The sequence below is a fragment of the Abrus precatorius genome, unplaced genomic scaffold, assembly GCF_003935025.1.
Source record: "Abrus precatorius isolate BTA unplaced genomic scaffold, Abrus_2018 Scaffold8, whole genome shotgun sequence".
Taxonomy (NCBI): Eukaryota; Viridiplantae; Streptophyta; class Magnoliopsida; order Fabales; family Fabaceae; genus Abrus; species Abrus precatorius.
This window is the reverse complement of record NW_020874428.1, coordinates 18087238-18100232: the sequence shown is the minus strand read 5'-3', so window position 1 is coordinate 18100232 and position 12995 is coordinate 18087238. Positions and strand designations below refer to the sequence as shown.

Here is a 12995-nt window from a genome sequence, read left to right as displayed (position 1 = left end):
CTAAAATAGGTATAATTTAAAACTAATTCTCCGTTTGGTGCTTTTTTAGCCAACTCATCACTAGTCTCGTACCTATATAGACGATAGCATAATTTTATTATTATTTTAATATACTATCATCGCAAACAATTTGATACATAGCCCGGTTAACACGTGTCATCACCAGATATGTATTAGAGAAAAGAAGTCGATAGTACTGTTGGTAATCCAAGTGTGTTAACACTATCGTTTAAGATTGGACGATATTGTTAGAGATATTTTTTTTTTGCTAAAACAACAAATTTAATTAGCAAACAACCAAACTTTTCGATACGTATGTACCAAACTTTCCACTGAACTAACATGCTCTTTTTGTTGTTTACACTGATCATTGGAATCGTGGTTCGGTTGAATTGAGCTTTTTGCATCATTTGAAAGTCTTCCATTTTGAATGTTTTGATACACAAAAATTGCACGATGATTAGAGGGACTCTTTGTGGCTAGATTATGTTCCATTTTCAGTGTAGGAACAGTCTCAATGGAGCTATCTTTTGGAACCTTTGATTCATGGTTTTGAGGCCTCTTGAATTCATTTTTAGGCTATGTTAAGAGTATAGTAGAGTGTAGTTTTTAGTTGATTTTAATCTTCTTTTCTTCTTCTTTAACTTTTTATTTTTTATTTTTCTTCCAAATTTATTGGATATTAATTGCAAGTTATTCAGCGCCAAAGCATAGACCTATGTGTGTCAAGGTCATCCTGTACCAAGGCGCAAGCTTGTGTGCGCTATGGTGCTTATCATAATTAGGTAATGAAGTTGGAGGACTTTCAGCGCCAAAGTGCAGACGTTTGTGCACTAAGGCACAAACTTACTAACGTGGATAAGAATACATATTGTGTAAGATAAAAGGAATTGTGAGACACATTGTAAGGAGGCAGAGTTTTTTGCAAGAGAGAACCAAGTTGCAACTCATTTAGGCCAAGAAGACTAGAGCCATACTTTGGGTCTTTGGAGAGAAAGATTGGAGAAGATTTCCAGACTCATTTTTTTTTTCAATAACATGGCTAAGAGAGCCTCTCATTCTTTTCTTGTGTTTTTGATTTTTGTGATGGATTGTTAAATATTTGTAGTTAGGGTTGATGAATCCCTTTAGGATTGTGATATAATTAGATTCTTAACTCTAATTTAAACTTCTTTTAATGTTAGCTTGTAAATATGCTATTAATGCTTGGTATGAACTAGCTAATCATGTTTTGTTTTGATGAACCTTCTTGACATTGAAAAATGGAATAAGTGGTTGTGCTTCTTAATTTACTTGCCTCATCATTTAATTTTTTAGGAATAGAAATTATTGGGTGTGTGATCTTTTAGTTTCCTTATGCTCTAAAACCTTAGACTCATACATTTGTATACCAAGGAATTTGATATAAATTAATTTAGTAGAAACTTTTCTTAACATCTGTAGAGCTTGAACTAGTAGGGCAGTTTAGTTTATCACATGAATAATGGATGAAGTCTAATCCTAACTATCTTGTCATTGAATTTTCTCATCTTATTTTAGATTTTATTATTTATTTACTTGCAAAGTGAATTAAATCAATTTATATTTTAGAGTTCTCTTCAATCCTAATCGCATTCAATTAATTCAGTTTAGTGAATTAATACGTGTTTACATCAATCTTCGTGTGAACGATACTTTACTTTCAATATATTACTTATACGATTCAGTGCACTTGCTAAAAGTGTTGTCAAGTTTTTGACGCTGTTACTGGCGATTAAGAGTTAAACACTTTTGAAAGTAGCTAATAGAACCACTATGGATGCACTTTTATCTTACGATTATTCTTTTTTTATTTTGTTTGATATTTATCTAATTTTGTTTTACTTTGTGTTGTATGCGAGGTACAATTGATCCAAATTCACTTCTCTTTGATCCAGAAATTGAAAAAAATAATTAAGAGAAATAGAAAAATAGTTAGAGCAAGGAAGAAGAATCAAGCAGAAGCTTTATCAAGACATATTATGGCTGATAACAACAACAATCTACCTTGGAGGACTTTAGGGCAATATGCCATTCCCAGTGCTGAGGGGTGTGCCTTTAGTATTGTGAGTCCACCAATTCAAGCTCACAATTTTGAGATAAAGCTTTCACTACTACAATTGGTGCAGTAGAACCAATATGGAGGAGATCCACTAAAAGATCCTAATTTGCATATTTTCAATTTCTTACAATTATACAACACCATCAGAATGCAAGATGCAAGTGATGATGCAGTTAGGCTGTGCTTATTTCTTTTTTCCTTGAGGGATAGGGCTAAGCTTTGGCTTCAATCTCAACCTTAAGGGAATATTTCAACATGGGATGAGTTAGTGACTAAGTTTTTATCTCTCAATACTTCTCACCTTCCAAGTCTTCAAGATGAGAAATGAAATCATTTCCTTCACTCAACAAGACTCAGAGTCATTGTATGAAGCTTGAGAGAGGTTCAAAGATCTATTGAGGCGATGTCTACATCATGCTATTCCTAATTGGTTACAAATTCATACCTTATGTGATAGATTAACCCCAGCTACAAGAACTATGATAGATGCAAGAACTTGTGAATCTTTGCATAATAAGACAATTGAAGAGATGAAGGAATTGCTTAAGACTATAGCATCAAATATTTATCATACTTACAAGGAGAGGAGTTTGCCTAAAAGAGGAATGCTAGAGTTGGATGCTATGCAAACTTTGTTGGCTCAAAACTCAACTATGTCTAATCAATTAGCCCAACTCAAAAAGCAGCTCAATATAAATTAGAGTGGTTACAAATATTCAACAGTTAACATGTGATTTTTGTGGAGGTAATTATCCTAATGGACAATGTGAAGTTCCCTTAGATAGTCAAGAGGGACATGAGCAAGTGAACTACATGAACAACAACCAAAGATATCCAACCAACTCTTACTCTAATAATTATAATCAAGGAGTTAGGAATCATCTTAATTTTTCTCATGGGAATCAAGGAGCTCAACGGGGATCTTCATCATTTAATCCCTCATATGGCCAATCTACTCAAGGCCAACCATATCCATTGGAGCTTGCATTAGAGAAGTTGACTAGGCACACTTTGTCTTTTGTGCAACAAACTTTTGATTTCAACTGAAATAAGAATAAATCAAGATGCAAGCATCAGAAATCTCGAAGCTCAAATTGGCCAGCTTTCCAAACAAATAGTAGAAACTTCTACGTGGTCATTTTTAGGCAATACAATAGTGAACCCAAAGGAAGACTACAAGGTAATAACTTTAAGGATTGGTAAAGATGTAGATCCTGGGCTTAAAGTGAGATAATATAAAGATGAGTTGAAAAGAAAAAAAGAGAAGATAGGTGAAGAAGAGGACAATGATGAAGTTGTTAGAGAAGAAGTTAAAGATTCCCAAACACTTGAAAAAGAAAAATATGATGAAGCGGTGATGAAAGAAGGCAGGCAACAGAAAGGGAGACTTATAGTTGATAAGTCACATTGGAAAAAGACCAAGAAATAACTCTTGGAGGAGTATGAAAAGTCATAAGAGATTCCATCATTTGTGAAGCTCCTTTACCCACCTCATGAAAAGAAAAAAGAGAAGAACATACAATTTGCTAAGTTTCTTGATATATTCAACAAGTTGTAGATTGACATTTCTTTTGTAGAAACTTTAGAGAAAATACCTTCCTATGCTAAATTTATGAAGGAACTTATATAAAAAAAGAGAAGGTTGCAAGAACATGAAACTGTGGCATTAATAGAAGAATGTAGTGCTATTTTAAAAAGGAAACTTCCATCTAAACTTAAAAATCTTGAAAGCTTTAGGATCCTATGTACTATTAGAAGTATGACTATTGTTAAAGCTTTATGTTATTTAGGAGCTAGTATCAATCTAATGCCACTATCTATTATGAAGAAGATTGATATTGGTAAAGTTAAGTCAATTACATTTTTTCTCCAGTTGGCAGACCGATCAATTAAACGTCCTTATAAAGTGGTGGAGGACGTATTGGTCAAAGTGAATAAATCATTTTTCCAGTGAATTTCATTGTGTTGGACATAGATGAGGATGCAGAAGTACCTCTCATTCTTGGGAGAACATTTTTGACAACTGGAAGAGCTCTCATTGATGTTGAACAAGGAAAGTTAATGTTGAGAGTGTAAGATGAAAATGTCACCTTCAATATTTTTGAAGCTATGAAGCATTTGGATGATAAGGAGCATTGTTGGCGCATTGATGTAGTTGGTAATTCAGTTGTGAGAAATTTAAGACTAACTGCTTATGACAATTCTCTTGAGAAAGTTCTAGTGAATTCAGCCACTATGAAAGATGCAAATGACCTTGACATAGAAGAGTGTTTGCTTAATTTGGAAGCTTTGCCTATTGACACCTCCTCAAATCGGTAAAGTGAGGACTTGAAAAATGATATAGATGCACTGTTTGAGAAGCCAAAAATTGAGCTGAAAGAACTTCCCTTAAACTTGAAGTATGCCTTTATGGATGAAAATTACACTAATCTTGTTATAATTAGTGACCACTTTCCACATTTGGAAGAAGAAAAATTGCTATGTGTGCTTAGAGAGCATAAAAAGCCATTGGTTGGACAATCTCTGACTTGAAAGGGATAAGTCTAGCATTTTGTATGCATAAAATCATGTTGGAAGACAACTACAAATTAGTGGTATAGTTTTAGAGGAGACTGAATCCTACAATGAAGGAGGTTGAAAAAAAGAGAAGTTTTAACGTTGCTTGAAGCTGGTATGATCTAACTAATTTCTGATAGTGTTTGGGTGAGTCCAGTACAAGTTGCACCTAAGAAAGGTGGTATGGCTGTGGTGCGTAATGATAATAATGAGCTTATTCCCACTCGCATAGTGACTAGTTAGAAGATGTGTATCAATTACCGAAGGCTAAATCAAGTTACAAGAAAAGATCATTTTTCACTTCCTTTCATGGATCGGATGCTTGAGAGACTAGCTGGCCATGTTTACTATTGCTTTCTTGACGAGTATTTTGGGTGTAATCAGATCACAGTGGATCCTGAAGACCAAGAGAAAACAACATTCATATGTCCTTTTAGAGTTTTTGCATACCGAAGGATGCCATTTGGGCTATATAATGCACCAACAACATTTCAAAGATGTATGCTTTCTGTGTTCTCTGATATGATTGAAAAATTTATAGAGGTCTTTATGGACGACTTTTAAGTTTTTAGTTTAGTTTTTAGTTCATCTTTTGATACTTGCTTAACTAATCTCTCTTTGATTTTGAAGAAATGTATTGAGATTAATTTGGTCCTTAATTATTAGAAATGCCATTTCATGGTCCAGGAAGACATTGTGCTTGGTCATAAGATTTCTAGCAAGGGCTTTGAAGTGGACAATGTCAAAGTAGATGTCATTGAAAAATTATCTCCACCCATGAATGTTAAGACAATTAAAAGTTTTTTTAGGACATGCAGGGTTTTATAGGCAGTTTATTAAAAATTTCTCTAAGATTGCTAAACCTTTGTGTGTGCTATTAAATAAAGATGTGAATTTTGATTCCAATGAAGAGTGTTTCCATGCATTTAATACTTTAAAGAAGAAATTGATTTCTATTCCCATTATTTCTGCACCTGATTGGAACTTAAAATTTGAACTTATGTGTGATGCAAGCGACTATGCAGTAGGGGCTGTTTTGGGACAAAGGAAAAGAAATTTTTTCATGTCATTTACTATGCTAGTAAAGTTTTGAATGTAGCTCAACTAAATTATGCTACTACTGAAAAAGAGTTGCTTGCAGTTATTTTTGCTTTTGACAAATTTAGATCATATCTTATTGGTTCTAAAGTTGTGGTATATACTGATCATACTGCATTAAAATATTTATTCAAAAGGCTGATGTAAAATCAAGACTAATAAGATGGATTCTCTTGTTGTAGGAATTTAACTTAGAAATAAAAGACTAAAATGGCACAGAGAATGTGGTGGCTGATCATTTGTCAAGGATAGGAGACAGAAGTGTCATTGTGAAGGAAAAGGAGATAATGAAGGAATTTCCAAATGAAAAACTTTGATGATCAAAGAAAGGCCATGGTTTATAGATATGGCAAATTTTAAGGCAGCAAATGTCATGTCCCAAGACCTTATATGACAACAAAGAAATAAATTTTTGCATGATGCTAACCATTTTTTGTGGGATGATCCCTTTTTGTTCAAGATTTGCCCAGATGGATTACGTAGAAGATGTGTGCCTATAGAAGAAGTTCATAGAATTCTATGGCATTGCCATAACTCACCATATAGAGGTCATTGTAATGGGGAAAGAACAACTACTAAGATGCTTCAAAGTGAATTTTATTGGCCTACACTATTTAAGAATGCTCACTCATTTACAAAGGCTTGTGACAGTTGTCAAAGAGTGAGGAATATCTCAAAAAGAAATGAAATACCCCTAACTAATATCTTAGAAGTTGAATTGTTTGATGCTTGGGGAATCGACTTCATGGACCCATTTCATTCTTCCTTCTCCTATGTGTATATCCTAATGGCAATAGATTATGTCTCTTGTTGGGTGGAAGCCATTCCAACATCAACCAATGACTCAGGAGTGGTAGTGTCATTCATCAAAAGGAATCTTTTTTCAAGGTTTGAAATTCCTCGAGCTTTGATTAGTGATGGAGGAAGTCATTTTTGTAATTTAAAGTTGGAAAATGTCCTATAAAAGTACAATGTTTATCATAAAATTGCAACTCCATACCACCCTCAAACAAGTGGTCAAGTTCAAGTGTCCAATAGAGAAATCAAGCGCATATTTGAAAAGACAGTGAATAATTCAAGGAAAGATTAGTTTAAGAAGTTAGAAGACACCTTATGGGCTTATAGAACTGCTTTCAAGACCTCATTGGACTGTCATTATATGAGCTTGTGTGTAGGAAAGCATGTACTTGCCATTAGAGATGGAACACAAGGCTTTTTGGACACTGAAATTCCTTAATTTTGATTATCAAGCTGTTGGTGAGAAAAGACTCATTCAAGTTAATAAACTTGATGAAATGAGGCTCAATGCTTATGAGAATGTAAGAATATACAAGGAAAGGACCAAAACTTATCATGATAAAAACATTGTACATAGGAGTTTTGAGCCAAGTCAATTAGTCTTACTCTTTAACTCAAGACTTCACTTATTTCCTGAAAAGCTAAAGTCCAAGTGGTTTGGACCTTTTATGGTAAAGGAAGTTTCCCCATTTGGTGCTATTGAATTGCAAGATCCTAAATTAGGAAGAAATTTCAAGGTTAATGGCAAAGGTTGAAACTATATCTTGGAAGAGGTGTAGATAGACAAAGATCTTCCATATCCCTTTCATCTCCACCATAAAAGCTAGTTTTGTCAAGCTAAGGACAGTAAACAAGCGCTTTATGGGAGACAACCCATAAATTTTCTATATCCTTTTCTTTTGTTTAGTGTAGTTCATTTAACTTGTTTCTAGTATTATGTATAATAAACACATTTCTGCATAATTGATGCATTTAGCATTACATTTGTACACATGACATGTTTAGCTCATCATTTTGGTTGTTTAAAGTTTATTTATGAAATGCATATTTTACTGTGTTAGATAGTATTTTAGTGTCTTAGCATTATGTTTTGCATGCATAGATAATTTTTAGTTACATCATGAATGATAAGTTTTAGAGTGAACAATTTTACTGCATAAATTGCATCTGTTGTTTATAGTTTTGATACTCTGTTCAACGCTAAAGCACATAAGTCTCAGCACTTTGGTGCAGCTAAAGAATGAAGAAGTAGCTCTCAGGACATTTTGCGCTTAAGCACCAACTTCCTTGCGCTTAGGCTCTCTTTTCTGTTGGAAGTAAAGTTCTCTGGATGTTTTGGACTCAATTACAATATAGTTTGCGCTTAGATGCAAACAAACAAAAAAAACTTGTTTCAAAACCACAACTTTTCAGTTTCACTTTATATTTTTCCAAACTTTTTTTTCTCCATCAATTCTCTTATTCTCTTTGTTTTGTTAGAACCCCAATGTGTTGCCAAAGTTTATGGGAATCTTCAATCACCATTGCATCTCTTATTCCCTCTTTTCCCTTTTTTCTTCTTCCATATTTCATCAACATCTCATAATGCCTCCAAGAAAAAAAATAGAAAGTTACAGATTCCATATCAAAAGAAAAAGGGAAAAACAATCATAACCATAAAAGGCCTAAAAATCTTAGACAAATCTACTTAGAGAATTCAATTCATACAAATTCATCTCATTTGTCCATGAGAATTAGTTCAACACCCATATAGTGACACGACAATTTGTCTAAGAAAGGAGATTTTTGTTGGGACCAGAGGAGTATCTTGAGATTAGGGAAAAGATAGAAAGAAGAGGTTGGCAACAATTAATAACTCCATCAGGTAATGCTTGTAAAGTTTTGACTAGAGAGTTTTACGCTAATGCATTTGTTCTAGAACTCTGACCTAAACTTATACAGTACAAATCTTTTGTAAGGGGCTGTGAGATTTAATATTCACCTTTTAGAATCAACCAAGAATACAAGTTAGATGACATAGACTCTGATGATGATGAATATAATGTTATGTGAGAATCAGATTAGGATAAGCAAAAAGTGTTGAGAGAAATTTGTTTACCAGGTGATCAACAAATGAAACATGTCTTTGGAAGGCTACTCTAAAGCCCATTTAGAGAATTTGGTGCACCTTTTTACAAGACAAATTGTTACTTGTATCCAACAAAAGCGCCGTCACTAGAACTAGAGCATTTCTGTTGTACTGCATAATGAAGAAGAAAATTGTTGATGTGGGAAAACTGATAGCTTCTAACATTCATCAGCTTGCTCAAGAAAAGAAAAGGAAAAACTTGGAGTATCCATAACTTCTCACTTCCATCATCAAAGCCGCAGGAGTGTTACAACCAATCGTTGAGGTTTTAAAGCCAGAAAACCCCCTTACTAGAAAGTCAATTGATAATACTTTAGAAGGTATGCTTGAAGAATTTGTCCAACTAGTTGAAAGGGGTAAAGCAATTCCAGAAGCTGCTCGTCAATATCTTTTAACTCAATTAAGGGATCATGTTCTACGCAACTTGTTAAGGAACCACCATACTACCCATAGTCTTATGGAACCAATAGCAAGGAACCTTAATATTCCAAATAGTCTTATTCCACATCTTCCTCCTTTGGATGAAATGTAACTTGCCTTTTTTATACTGGAAGAGAATCAAAATAATGATGAGAATATGACTGGTGAGGAATCTAACCTAGAAAGCACTCAAGAGTTAGGAAGTGAAGATATTGAAAATTTTAAAAATTCAGATGAAGAAGATTCCGATAAAGAGAATTTAGAGTAGTTGAGAGGGACATTTTTTTAATTAGAGCTTGTTTTATCATTTTGTTTTGTTTTGTTTCTTTATTTAAGACTGTTGTTCATGTTATGTCTTTTATGTTTTGATGTGTTTGGTTGATTGAGATTTTTAATTTTCCAAAATTACGTTATGACATATTTGTAAACTTAGCTCTAAGTCTGGCAAAGAATGAACAAAAGACACTACTGATGGTGACCTCAAGAGTTGCATAATGGATTTGATACACCATTACAAAGAGATAAGAGAGTATTTATTGCATTAAAATATATCTTAAGATTGTGTTAATGTGATTCTTTATGTCATTGGTTGTTTGTTTCTTTATTTGTTTTTCATTGCTCTTCTAGCTCAGCTCATAATATGTGAGATTATTGCATCTCTCTTCTAAATAGGACATTCTTGGAATATGTTGATGAAAAAGTATTTTGCTAAAGATGATTAATACATCTCTCTTCTAAATAGGAAATGTTTTGGAAGTAGCTCATATGCAAATTTTTATGTTTTCTTGAAATTGATGTGGTTAAAATTTACAAAATAATAAATAAATTATATGGATATAGTAAGGGCTCTGCTCCACTGCTTACAATGTCTCGATGAACTAGGAGGTGGGGTTGATCACCTGAATCACTTAAGTGAAAGAGAATTGCTAAGTTTGCTAAGTAAGAGTAAGCCATTGAAGCTTAATCAGTTGAATGTGGGATTAGGCAATGTTCTTTCACCATATCCTGGAACCCCTGTCCAAAAAACAAAAAAAAAAAGAAAAGAAAAGAAAGAAAAAAGAAAGTAAAAAAAAAAAAGAGAAAGTATTTACATTTTTAAGGATTGTATAAAGGTTTATATTTTTACTTACTTCTGGATTTAATTGATTTGCAAAAATGCACTGTTTGATTTGGCTTGATACTTATAATCTATTATTCCCCCTCTTTTTTTTAGCCACTGATCTCTTTTGAAATAATTGTTCTTTTATTAAGATTTTCTCACTATTTATTTAAGCTGCGTTTTAAAATTGTATGTTTGTTCGTTGTTGGTGTTTGCTTGGAGATAAGCAAACAACTAAATGTGGGAGAGTCTGTTAAGAGTCTAATAGTATGTAGTTTTTAGTTAATTTTCTTCTTCTTTAACTTCTTATTTTTCAATTTTTCTTCCAAATTTATTAGAATTCTAGTGTTTATAATCTTTTCTTACCTTACTACTGCTTTGGTAAAAATTGTTAAAGTTTGGATATTAATTGCAGGTTATTCAGTGTCAAGGCATAGACCTATGTATGTCAAGGCGCCACCTAAGTGTGACAATGTGCTCTCGAGTCATCCTGTGCCAAGGCACAAGCTTGTATGCACTAAGGCGCTTATCACGATTAGTTAATGAAGTTGCAGGACTTTTAGCGTCAAAGCGCAAATGTTTGTGTACCAAGGCACAAATTTACTGACATGGACAAAAATACATATTGTGTAAGATAAAAGGGATTGTGAGACATATTGTAAAGAGTCAGGGTTTTTTGTGAAAGAGAACCAAGGAGCAACTCTTTTAGGGTAGGAAGACTCATTTTCTTTTCAAGAACATGACTAAGGGAACCTCTCCTTCTTTTCTTGTGTTTTTCATTTATGTGATGATTGCTAAACATTTTGTAGTTAGGATTGATGGGTTCTTTTGGGATTGTGATGTAATTAGTTCTTGACTCTAGTTTAAGCTTCTTTTGATGTTAGCTTGTAAATCTGTTCTTATTGTTTGGTATGAACTAGCTAATCATGCTTTGTTTTGATGAACTTTCTTGACATTGGAAAATGGAATGAGTGGTTATGCTTCTTGATTTACTTGCCTCATTATTTAATTTTCTAAGAATAGAAATTATTAGGTGTGTGATCTTTTGGTTTCCTTGTGCTCTAAAACCATAGATTCATACATTTGGAATTAAAGAATTCATCTTTGTGTATAAGTTTAAAAGAATTTGTATACTAAGGAATTGAATATAAATTAATTCATTGGAGACTTTTCTTAACATCTTTAGAGCTTGAACTAGTAGGGCAGTTTAGTTTATCACATGAACAATGGGTGAAGTCTAATCCTAACTATCTTGTCATTGAATTTTCTTATCTTATTTTAGATTTTGTTGTTTATTTACTTGCAAAGTGAATTAAATCAATTTATATTTTGGAGTCTCTTTCAATCTTAATCGCATTCAAGTAGTTCAATTTAGTGAATCAATACGTGTTTGTATTAATCTATGTGAAAACAATACTTTACTTTCATTATATTACTTATACGATTCAGTGCACTTGTTAAGGCGTTGTTAGCCTGATCCTTATGTTATGCGGTGTTGCTGGGCTTCACAGGTAGTGAATGGACAAAGGATTTTCTTAGCCTACTACTTTTGAGTTGAAAAATTCTTCCCATCAAAATGCAACTCAAAATTCTCCCTATGAGTGTTTGAGAATGACCCTTCTACTCGAAAGAAAGTCGTAAAGTAAAGTTCCCTTCCTCTTCTTCAACAAGTTTTCCTATTTTTGAAAAAACAAAATAACAACATCTCAAGCATCACAGCCTTACCAAAAATGAACAAGAAGAAAATATTGCTAGAAAGATACTTCCCGAACAAGTTGAAGTGTAGTCAGATTGTAAAATGAGATGATAATAATAAATAAGTTCACAAAATAGAAATATAAACAAATAAGAGTAGAGGTAGATGATTGTGGGTGTTGATGAGATCTAGGAAGAAGTTTTAGCATCTTTGTAGAATGTTATTCCTCTTACTCATGCACTTATACTTTTTTCTCTATTGCTTCATATGAAAGTTTATGGAGAGTGAATCTGTTAAGTTTGCTTGTTTGCTAGCAAGAAAAAAAATATCTCCAGTAGTATCGCCCAATCTCAAACGATAGTGCTAATGCACTTTGACTATTGACAGTACTATCAACTTCTTTTATCTAATACATGTCTGGTGATGACATGTGTTAATCGACTTAAATCATCCTCCTATTATGAATAGGCCTAACTATTGGATAATTTGTTTATTTGATCGACATTTCTTACTTTTGTTTCTATATATCTTCTCCAAACATTGATACTACTGTATTTTACTTTCTAATAATTATATCTAACCATTTATCCATTATAACATTATCATTTTTATATCATGTATATTATTTTGTGTTAAGTCTTTATTACTCAACAATAAATCTTATGCAATTGTTTAAAAAAAATAAAAAATTTCTAAGTTAAAGGCGTTGGATTTGAATAAAGAAGTTCTTATATGGCTAAAGGATGCTTTATCTATTTACTAAGTTCGATACTTCTTTTTGACAAAATTGTCATTCGTATAATTGAAGTATACATTTCAATTAAAATATGTGCAATCACATGATTTTACTTTTTGACAATGGAATTAAGAACTTAAAAAACAATTGATTTTTGCTGAAAGGATGATTTTTTCAATTAATTTTCATAAGGATGTTTAAGAAAATCTGAATTTTGATTGAAAAGGTAATATTTTGAATAGAATTGATAAATTTTATAATGCAAAGACTCAAGTGCTAAAATTGGGTAAAAGGAAGTGTTTCGATGTGTTTCTTAGAAATTTGTCAAAAATTGATTCACTTTAAAGGAAGATAAAATATTTCTAAAATCAGTACAAGTGAATA

General features: G+C 32.7%; 1 non-coding gene across 1 annotated transcript; it reads right to left on the bottom strand.

Annotated features, from left to right (window-relative positions):
• Positions 1 to 2394: 2394 nt before the first annotated feature.
• Positions 2395 to 2501, bottom strand: LOC113848605. Its single transcript, XR_003501869.1, has one exon. It is a non-coding gene; the product is annotated as a small nucleolar RNA R71 (small nucleolar RNA).
• Positions 2502 to 12995: the final 10494 nt, after the last annotated feature.